Here is a 12,127-nt window from a genome sequence, read left to right as displayed (position 1 = left end):
GCTTATCAAGGCACTGAAATGTTAAACTGGATAAGTAAAATTTCATTGACTTGTGGATACTTTCATATGACATGGGATTCAATAGCCTAGCAAGATCCCAGGGAATGGGGCAAATTCATTGTTTGGATAACTTTTAGAAGCCTAAAGAAAGTGAGAGCCAACCTGGAGGAAAGTCATAACACATAAGTTGTCTACACAGAAGGAAGAGGAAGGAATAGAAAGGTTGAGAGAATTGGGCTTACTCCAACAGATGCATTATGTGAGATTAGAAAAACCACCAGATGATTATGTTCCAGAAGAGGGTCCAGAGAAAATATCAAGACCATCAGAAACATGCTGCTGGGGCACCTGGGTGGCTCAGTCATTAGGTATCTGCCTTCAGCTTGGGTTGTGATCCTGGGGTCCTGGGATCAAGCCCTGCACCAGGCTCCCTGCTCTGCAGAAAGCCTGCTTCTCTCTCTCCCACTCCCCCTGCTTGTGTTCCTGCTCTTGCTATCTCTCTCTCTGTGTCAAATAAATAAATAAAATCTTGAAAGAAAGAAAGAAAGAAAGAAAGAAGGAAAGAAAGAAAGAAAGAAAGAAAGAAAGAAAGAAAGAAAGAAAGAAAGGAAGAAAGAAAGAAAGATGCTGCTAAGAGGGCACTGGTGTTTAGTGATGGCTCTCCAATGCAGGTCAAGACTGATAGTAAAAGCAGTAGAAGAAGGGAACTGGGCTTGCTTATAGCCAATGGGAATGATAGAGCTCCCAAAGTAATAATGGTCAAATGGTGGTTCTTAAACACGAGAATTCAGAAGGCCACAATAATCAAAACAACAGCCAAAGTCAGAGGGTCAGCAAGTGGGGGCTTGAATCATAGGAGATGGTTAAAAGAACATGGCATTCCTTGGTGTAGAATAGAGGGCCATCAAGCAAGGGTGTTGCTTAATCCACAGTCAGAAAAAGGTAGGAATGGAAGAACAGGAGGCTGAGGGCATAGCTCCAGTGAAAAGTTTCAATCCTTTTCTCAGCTTCCAAACTTGAGCCAATTTTCAAATCCAGAATTCATTGACTGAAGACGCGTCTGGGTTCTAGAAGGGACTCCACAAACAACTGCATCAAAAATATACTATGATGATTCTCCCAGTCCATCCCCATTCACTGCAATTATTTACCAGAGTGACTGTAACATGGAAAAAGAGGGATATCTCATATTTTGAGGACTTTTATACACAGGGCCTGAGCTGACATTGATTCATGAAGACCCAAATCATCACTGTGTCTAATTCCATCTTGGCATCTGCTTCTCAAAGGACTCTACTTCATAAGGGAACAGCCAGCATGAGAATGGAGTCATTTCAGAAGAAACAGGATTCTGCTGATCCATTTGGACACTAGTTTGGACAGACCTTGGAGTCAATTTGTTCTGTTATCTGAGTCAGAAATTCCCCTTTTGCTTAAGCCAGTTTGACTTCTTATGCCTCTTGAGCATTCCTTCCTTGAAAGCAACATATTAAGATCCCTCAGAGGAAGGAAAAATGATGATAACAGATGTGACTATCATTCTTAAGCAAGGTCCCTGTGCTCTTTCCTAGAGTTGATCTGAATATCTGCAAAGGGAAATATGTAAGTCTACACATGCCATGTATAAAGCTCTTTTGTTCGTAAATCAAGCTTGCTATTTTGCTCTTTCTATCCATATGCACATTTCCATATAGGTATGTATACACATATACACATACTACAAAATGAACAAAAATTATGTTTTTCCAAATAAATAAAAGATAAGGGGAAACCTTTTTTGATATTTTCCCAAATTAAGAACAGAAGATTGTGATTTTTGTCTGTTACAGAAAACCCAAAATTTTCAGGGCAGAATAGCAGAAAGGATCAGGATGCTACCTCCCTCAGAGCTTCACTCTGTTGTCCCTAACTATAAGCTTCCCCTTGCCCAAATGTACACCTCACCAGCTCTGAGTTCCTAAACCTGTTCAGATAATTGCAACATCCCACCTCAGAAAGAAAGCTGAGAAACTGATGTTACCACCCATCATTCCTGGAAAACCTTGCACTTACCTCAGTATCTGCATGCTTTATGAATGAGGTTTCATTGCTTCACCTTGCCCAGAGAGTACCACTTGCCCAGAAATGTAGCCCCAACTCTGGCTGACTTGGAATCAGCAATCTCACATACTCCAGACATAACAGTTGTCCCTTATTCATCACCCTCCCAAACTGATCTTAGCTGATGACTTTGATTACTATTTCACACAAAATGGAACCAGTCAAGAGGAAATCTAGACTCCACCTCCACATTTATCCTAGTGCCTCCACTCTTATTTTCTGTTTTTCTGCCTGTTGCTATAGAGGGATTATTCATGCTCCTATTCAAAACCAAACCTGCCCCAAGGGTATTAGATCTCACCCTCTACATCACTTCAGCAGCACTGCTCCAACAATTCACCTCTTCTTCTCCTCTTCATCCGTGTGCTGCTGACTCCTAAGTTTATATCTCCAACTTGGAGATACAACTCCAGTCTCCTTAACTCCAGTCAAATATATCAAAATACCTATTCAACATCTTCAAACAATGGCAAACAAACATTTCATCTCTGTATGTTCAAAACTTACGATCTTTCTCCTAACAAAATCAACCCAAGGAGGTCTGCATCAAGACACATAGTAGAGGCGCTTAGGTAATTCAGTTGGTTTGGTGTCCGCCTTTAGCTCAAGTGATGATCTCAGGGTCCTGGGGTCAGGGCCCAAATCAGGCTCCCTGCTCAGCAGGAAAAATCTCAAATAAACAACCTAACCTTACACCTAAAGGAGCTAGTAAAAGAAAAAACATACAAAACCCCAAACCAGATGAAGGAAAAAAATAATAAAGATTAGAACAGAATAAATGAAATAGAAACAAAAACAAACAAACAAACAAACAGAACAGGTCAATGAAACCAGGAGCTGGTTTTTTGAAGAAATCAATAAAATTGATAAACCTTTAGCCAGACTCATTAAGAAAGAAAGAGAGAGAGAAAACTCAAACAAATTCAGAAATGAAAGAGGAAATATAACAACAGACACCACAGAAATATGAGGCATTATAAGAGAATATTTTGAAAAACTATATGCCGACAATTGGACAACCTAGAAGAAATGGATAAATTCCTAGAAACACATAACCTCCCAAAATTAAATCAGGGAGAAATAGAAAGTATGAACAGATCTACCAGCAATGAAATTGAATCAGTAATAAATAAAACTCCCAACAAACAAAAGCCCAGGGCCAGGTGGCTTCACAGGTGAATTCCACGTTTAAAGAAGAGTTAATACCTATTCTTCTCAACTATTTCAAAAAAATAGAAAAGGAAGGAAAGCTTCCAAATTCATTCTACAAGGCATGCAGATACCAAAACCAGACAAAGACACAACAAAAAAGGAGAACGAGAGCCCAATATCTCCGATGAACATGGATGTAAAAATCCTCAACAAAATATTAGCAAACCAAATCCAACAATATATTTTTAAAAAATCATGTGCCATGATCAACTGGAATTGATTCCCAGGGTTCAAAGGTGGTTCAGCATTTGCAAATCAATCAACGTGATGTGTCACATCAATAAGAAAAAGGATTAAAAAATGATCATTTCATATGATGCAGAAAAAACAAAAAGCTGCACCTATGTGATCTGACACTCCCCCACCTTGTCTCTCTGGCATCATCTATTATTACTGTCCTCTTGTGTGATTAGGCTACAGCCATGGTAGCATCTTTGTTGTTCCTCAAATACATCAGACATGCTGTCATCTCAGAGCCTTTATGGTGGCTGAAACATACTTCCTTCAGATAGCCCATTCATTGGTTAATTCCCTCAAGTCCTCCAAGTCTTTGCTTAAAAGGCATCTTCTCAGTGAGGCTTAATCTGAACCACCTCAGAGAATATTGGAACCCACACCTGTTCATATCAGCAATCTCAATTCTCTTACTATGCTTTATTGTTCCCAGGTAGTGTATTACCTAAAACACTGAATAATTTACTTATTATGTTATTGCTTTTTTCCTTTCTCCTATCCACAAGAATATAAGCTCCAGTAGGGATTTTTTTCTCCTTTGTTTACTGATACAACCCAAACATTACAATAATGCCCAGCACATAGTAGGTGCTCAATAAATACTTTTAAAAATTAAAGCTTTATCCCAAAATCATTTATCACCTTAGTTCTGGTCTTATACTGCAAGTTCCTTCTAGAAATCTCTACCTGAATGTCCTTCAGACACCTTAAACTCAAGATGCCCAAAGTCAGAGTCATCTTCCAGTAAGGATAGGACAGGCTACCCCAGGATGGGCCACTTTGGCATGAAGATTATTGCAATCAGCAATCAAGACCCTCCAGGCTCAAGAGAAATTTTGCCTCTCCCTTAACTACATAGAGGAATCTAAACTGGGTAGTCTCTCCCAGAATAAGGGTTAATAGCAGGGATAAATTTTATCTGAGCCACCCATTTGTATGGCACAGCAAACATGTAATTATGAAACATCTGCTCTTCTTATCACTCTGTGAAGTGCATCCTTTTCCTCTGAAGTTGCAGACCCCTACCCACTTCTCCTTAGTTAAGGATGACATATATACCTCATTTTGCATGACTGTCTTTGCAACTTCCATGTCTGTGTGGATTCCTTGGGCATATACAATTACATTTTATTTTCTCCTGTTAATCTTTTTCATGTCAATTTGATTCCTAGTCCAGCTAGAACAACCCTTGAAGGGGGACAGGAATTCTTGTTCCCTGAAATTCTCTTACCAAATTCGTTCTTCCTCCTGTTTTCTGAATTTGATTTATAGCATTAATATCCATCAGTTTTGGAACAAATTCCTACCCCTTTTCTAATGCTAACAGGCATTAATTATATTACTTATGATCCTTTAGTCAAACACACACTTTTTTTCATTGCCTCAGCCTCTTGCATTAGTCTTTTGTGGATTATTGTCTATTTGTCAGTACAAAAGAATTTCATTCCTTGTGTACAGGCAAAATTTGTTTTCTTTCTCCTTTGCATTTTTTCCAAATCACCTTTACTCTTGCCTTTATCAAAAGCAAATGTATGCCTATTAAAATCATTTTTTCAACTCTTTCACAGCTTTTGCAGTTATCAGGTAGATAGAATTAATGTTTGTATAACATTTTAAAAATAGAGAAAAATAGCTCTTTTCGGTTTTTGTCATCAATTTCAGTGTATAGATAGTGGGGGGAGTATAGTCCCCTAACACCAACAAACAATGCCCTGGACACCAGCTAGGTTTCTACAGTTCAGCTCGATTCTGACACTAATCACCCAGAGACAGCATCAGATTCCACAGGTTAGGGTTTAGTCCCACAAGTCCTAGAGTCCTACAAACTTCTGATATCAAGCACAAACTCAGATTATCACCTGTGCCTTTGACCAACCAGCTGTAAATTAAAGGTTCCCATGACCTCCCTCTTGAGTTTGATTAATTTGCTAGAGCAGCTCACAGATCTCAGAGAAACACTACTTCCTAGGCCCCTCAGGATGTAAGTCAGGAATAGCCAGGAGGAGATGCACAGAGTATGGTATGGAGAAAGAACACAGAGCTTCCATGCCCTCTCCAGGCAGCATGCCTCCCTCCCCAAATTTCCATAGGTTCACTAACCTGGGAGCTCTTTGAACACATCCAGTACTTTAGAGTTTTTACTGTAAGGGCCTATTTAGCCAGAGCGGCTCCACCTCAGTTGAACAGCCATTTTGTTGTTTATGCAGAAGAAATAATTCCTAGGTTCGGGCTGCCTCATGCGATCCGGTCAGACAACGGCCCTGCATTTGTGAGTTCAGTCTCACAGGCATTGGCCAAGGCCGCGGGCACTAACTGGAAACTACATTGTGCCTGCCGGCCCCAGAGTTCTGGGCAAGTAGAGAAAATGAACCGGACTCTTAAAGAGACCTTGACAAGGCTAATTCTGGAGACTGGAGGTGGATGGGTGGATTTCCTTCCTTTCGCCCTCCTCAGGGCACAATGTACACCCTACTTAAACAAGGTGACCCCATCTGAAATAATGTTCAGGAGACAGCCGCCCACCCCCCACCCCCCCGCCGCCACTCTGCCCTCGGCTACAAGAGGTTGCCCTAGCAGAAATGACTGATCAGTCTGTACTCCAGTCACTGCAGGCATTACAGTCTGTCTTAAAAAAGAACCCACACAGGGGTCCGAACTGCCCACACTGGGATAGAGACGGAGGTGGAACCACATCCTTACCAACTGGGGACTTGGTTTTGATATGCTACCACCAAGTGGAAAACTTGGAGCCTTGCTGGAAGGGACCATTTACTGTCATCCTGACCACCCCCATGGCAATAAAAGTAGACAGCATCAGGGCCTGTATTCACATGGGGCACATCAAACGAGCTGAGGACGAGGACACCTCCCAGAGCTGGATGCCGCTGCTGATGGACCCTGCCGATTGCGGACTAAAGCTAAGACTCAAAAAACAATGAGTTCATTGAGTTCATTGTTGCTCCTAGTAAGTATAGGTGGGAAATATAGACAATTAGGGCTTGACATACTATTTCTAGAAAAAGGGGGACTCTGCGTAGCCCTAGGAGAGGAATGCTGTTTCTGGGTAAATCACACTGGAGTCATTAAAAACAGTCTGGCAACCCTAAAAGGAGACTAGAAGAGTCAAGTACTTGACTAATCTCTAAAGAAAAGAGGGGAATGTAAGGGCCTATTTAGCCAGAGCGGCTCCACCTCAGTTGAACAGCCATTTTGTTGTTTTATGCAGTAAAACTTAAACTGACCCTGCCCGCCCCCCAGGGGAACTTACTTAGAAGCAAGTCAGGGAAACCAGTAAAATATGGTCGACCAGTCCCTGATCGGCGGCTCAGGTCAGGTGGAGATAACAGAGCCGGAATGCATGGATGAGTCGGGTCAGGTGGAGACACCCAATCAGTGAAGTACGCATATTGTCTCCCTAGCTACCAAGGAGTGTGGGCCCCGCCTTTTGGGTGCCTTTTGGGCGCCAATTCTCACCAAGGAGATAGACTAGTTCAAATAGCTACTATGGGGTGAATTGTAATTCAATTGGCCACCCGTGTGTGACCTAGCATGACTGTGCAGCTTTCTCTGTGTGTTGCAACCTCATCGGCCACCTGTGTGTGGTCAGGCTCAACCACATGGCCTTTGCTCTATAAAAGTCAGTCTGTGAGCTGGGGGTGGTCGCCCCCTCTGTAAGAGGTGGCTCTGACTGGTCGGTTTGATTCTTGATGCTGGGCGTGAAATAAAGCTTTGCTTGACCTTCGCTTTGTATCCGTCTCGCTCCTTTGATTACAGACCTAACATTTACAAAGGCTTCTTTGACATAGGCATGACACATTAAACTTCGGCCACTGGAAATTGATTCAAACCTCCAGCCCATTTCCCTTCCGTAGAGGTGTGGTGGGGGAAATAGAAGGGAAATATCCAACCAACTCTCTAATCACAGGGTCAGTTCTCCTGGCTACCAGCCCCCAGCCCTAGGTGCACTCTAAAAGTCACCTTATTAACATAACAAAAGACAACTTTATTTCTCTCCTCACTTAGGAAATTCCAAGGGTTTTAGGGAGCTCTGAACAAAAAATATGGATGAAGACCAAATATATATTTCTTATTGTAAATCACAGTATCACAATAGCCAACAGACTAAAAACAAAACAAAACAGCAATGCACAGCCCTAAATGACTAATATGATTGCTAATGCCACCTGCTGGTGACAACAGAAACATGTTTTTAGCTGGGATAACAACTTTGCTCAGATTTACCAAAGTATGTATGTGGAACATTTAAAGGTAAAGGAACTTCCATATTACCGTTCTTGACTTTCTGTATTCCTTCTTTCTGTGTCAGTCAAGACTCCAGCAAGAGGGTTAAATGAAGAGAAGTCAAGTAGGGGACTGAATAGTGAGGCATGGGCAGGAATAACAAGAACAAAGGATGGTAGAGCACCCAGGGACAACCACCAAAGGGAACCTCTTACCGGTCCTGGGAACTGAAGGGGCAAAGTGGGGCCAGAAAAGCCACAATCTGGAGAGAGCTGGAGAGGTACTGGCTGATAAGAGCTGTGGTCATAAAGCTGGGGAAACAAGGTTTGGCTGAGGGAGCAGAAGGAATAAATACCCCCACCCTCTCTTCTACTACCTATCTTTCCAAAGCTAGGAGGACAAAGAAACTCGGTAAGGCAATCTGTAGAGGTCACAGCAGGGGAAGAGAAGGGTGGAGAATGGATTTGGAAGGTGAGCTGGTAAATAACCAGCATACCTTTCCCTCACAAAATGAAATGACCTCTCCTTTGATTTATAAATCTGTGTGTGCATGTGTATGTATCTGTGTCTATGTATATATATAAAATCACCTTGTATCATGGATACTTATTTTATGTATTTTGCTCTCTATGTTCATCCCAGATTGAGTTCTTACAAATCTCATTCATGGTGGTAAGTATACCAGTACCCATATATATATATAGGAGGAACTCAGAAATAAACATTTTTAAAAATGAATAAATGAATGAAGGAATACTTATTATCTGTCTGCTGGCTTAAAAATCTTGCTGTGTGTAAAAAGGGCAACATATACTCTTTTTTATCTTATGTCTTAGTGCCCAGTGAATTTCCTCTTGTTCCTGAATACAATAAGGCAAACACTATAGTTTTTCTTGATCCCCAGCTATAAGTTTATGTGAGCAATAAATTTAAATAGCAGATCCCAAGAGAGTTTCTCCCATGGATTGGCTTTTAAAAATAAAATTTGTAGCTTATTCAAAAATAAGACTAGCTCCCTTGTCTTTTCTTCTAGATTTAAAAATCCACACTTTTAAATGGAAGTGATGAATTGAGTTTATTTCCAAAAAAGCACTAAAGTCAGGCCTTAAAGCTTTCAAATGAATTCTCAAAGCTGAACTTTAATAACTAAACAGCCTGTTGAAGGCCAGCAGATGAAAAGTCTCCAGGATACTACGGATTAATTAATAAGCAGTATGAAAGCCAACCCAACACACAGAAATTATGTTTATGGTGATTGATATTCCTTTGCTCTGACCATTATATCTGTCAATCTCTGAGCTGTGGAAATTATCTGCAATGACATTTGAGACAAATATGCATGTGTACTCATCACTTGCTATCTAATTACTACAGTTGGCTTAATGACTGGGTCGCATCAATTTTTCAGTAGTACTGCAATAGTAGAGCAGATAGTTCTCCAAATGTCATATTCCCTTTTACATGGCCAACCAGCAGAAAGACAGCATGGTGGAGATTGCTTTCTTATATCCTGTTGTTATAGAAAAGAAATGTTTATAAGCTATTAGACATTTTTGAGGGCACATCTAACATGAAAGGGACCTTTTCCCCCCCAGATTTTACTTATTTATTTGACAGAGAGGGCGAGAGAGCACAAGCAGTGGGAGCAGCAGAGGCAGAGGGAGAAGCAAGCTCCCCGCTGAGCAGGGAGTCAGACTTGGGGCTTGATCCCTGAACCCCGGGATCATGACCAGAGTTGTAGGTAGATGCTTTAACTGACTGAGCGACAAAGGTGCTCTGAAAGGGACCTTTTGAAGGAAAACATACATTCTAGTTAGTTATGGTGGTTAAGTGCATTGTTCAGCAAATGTTCCACTATATTGAGTTTCAGGCATCAGTTGAATTATATTATGGTGAAATTTGTGATTAAGGTAAGCTAACTCAAAATGACAAGCCAAGGGCTTTTAAAACCCACATTTCAATGAAATCTGGCAGCTCAAAAACAGCTGCTCTAAGTCTGCTCCTCTAATATTTCAAAGGAAGAATAGCAACGGATTTCTGATACCATATGTGCCAACTGCAGAAATTCTAGAACAGCCTGAGAGACCTGGATGAAAGGTCACACTCTACCTTATACAGATGGTACGTTTAATTATTAAAAAGCAATTTTAATCATTTAGTCATTCCAGACCCTGAAGTGAAAGGTCTTCTCAGATAACATGAAGCTTGTTGCAACCTAAACTCTGCTGTCAGACTTCTATAGAGCCAGTAAATAGCATATGTGATTTCATATTTTAACTTGATTTACATTTTCATGTGAGTTAATTTTGTTTTGCAGGCTCTGAAAGTCATTTTGTGGGGAAAAAAAAATGAAGGTCATGTCTTTGGCAGAGAATTTGTCTACCCCTTGCAGGAAAATTAGATCTAAATCCTTTGCTTCAGACTGAAATCAGACTCAAACTCCTCAGGAGGATGGCTAAGTGGTCCCTTTTTTTTTTCAGCAGAACTGTTTGCAGCTCTGCTGGAAAATTGTGCATCTAGCTTCAAAAAGTTTTTAATGAAAATCCCCTTAGCTTTTGTTCATTACAAAAAATAAACAACCCCAGCAAAGTGTCTGGTATGTAATGTTCAGTAAATGTTAGGCCCTCCTTTCATCCTTTCAGCAAATGCATGTATGCACACATTCACACACATACACTGGAATTCAAATTTATGCAATTTGGCAAGAATCACGGAATAAAATCAAGGATAATTCCACCAATCAAAGGACAAAATCAAATGCAAATCAAAGGACAAAATCAAATGCAAATCTTGGAACTAGTATGTCTGTTAAAGTAAGAAAATTGATATGCCAATAATATATGACATTTGAGACAAATATGCATGTGTACTCATCACTTGCTATCTAATTACTACAGTTGGCTTAATGATATGATATGATATGGCTATTGATATGCCAATAATAATAGCAACTATTTATTGATAACTTATATGTCAGGCACTGTGCTAAGATCTTTACTTGTTAATACTCACGGCAGTTCAGATGGGAAAGAGTTATAATTACCGCCATGTGACAAATGAGGAGACTGAGATACAGAGAGATTAAGAGACCTGTGAGTTCATACAGCCGTTTAATGTAGCCAGAATGCTAAACCAGGTCACTGAAATTTCAAAACCCATGATTGTGTCAACACCCTTCAGCTAAAGACCACCAAAAACATACCTGAAGTTGAACACAGTGGGTGTATTTCTTAGAACAGAGCAGGAAGATGCACAACATGGGAGAATGTGTGCTATCTCAGTAAGAGGGTATTTGAAAGGAGTTATTAAAGGATTTGGCCTTGTGTTTGGGGAAGGGCTTAGGGAAGCAAGACTTTCCTCTGGACTGGATGTTCCCAGGAAAAGAGGGTAATACTATGATTGGGTATGTTAATAAATCTTACAAAGAGGGAGGAAAGACTAGAGAGATGTTAGCAACAACAGTCACTCAGATTAGCCAGGATAGGGATATAGAGGGTCACTGGAAAGTAGGTAGAAGGTTCAGGATTTGAACTGTGGTGGTCCACTTTGGAGTCTGCACATTTACCCGCTTTATAGGCAAAGGCAAGGGGAGCAGCAACAGAAGTAAAATAAGGACAATGGGAGAGATGTTTTAGGGAGACATCTCCTTGGTAATGTATGGAGCCAAGGCATCAAAGAAGGGGACTGACACCACAGAACTCCCTTGAGGGAGCTAGCTAACTGCTCTAACAATAGTCTGAAGTTAAAAAAAAAAAAAAGTCCTTTTAGAGGACCTTTTTGCTTTCCTGGAAGCCATCTAGATGAGCCTACCCATAAGTATCCACCAAGCAGACTATTCTCAGTTTTAAAAGACTTAGCCCTGGGACCCCTGGGTGGCTCAATCTGGTTAAGCATCTGACTCTTGATTTGGGCTCAGGTCATGATCTTGGGGATTGAGCCCCTGAGTTGGGCTCTCCCTCTGTTCCTCTACCTGTTGGTGCCCCACTCTCTTGCTCTCTTTAAAATAAAGAAATAAAAATCTTAAAAAAGCTTAGGCCTGTTTTTCATGTGTGTGATAAGGCTACTTTCTTCAAGAGGACTCAGATCCATGCTGGTAGCCTGCTGTCCTCAGTGTACTTGATGGAGGCTCCCCTCCATACATTCTCAGGACCACTTTCAGAGGTGGTATCTCCTTCTCGGGTCTGAGACCCCTTCAATGCCACTACCAACAGGGTGTGCCAGAAATTGCTGCACTGGGCTTTGATAAAAGCATGTGGGGGGAGGAATGAAATGACTATCTATTGTGTCATCCTATACAGCAATTCTCCCCTTTATCTGTGTAAGCAAACCCTGGTTTCCT

This window comes from Neovison vison, chromosome 4, assembly GCF_020171115.1.
Source record: "Neovison vison isolate M4711 chromosome 4, ASM_NN_V1, whole genome shotgun sequence".
Lineage (NCBI taxonomy): Eukaryota > Metazoa > Chordata > Mammalia > Carnivora > Mustelidae > Neogale > Neogale vison.
This window is presented reverse-complemented; position numbering follows the sequence as displayed.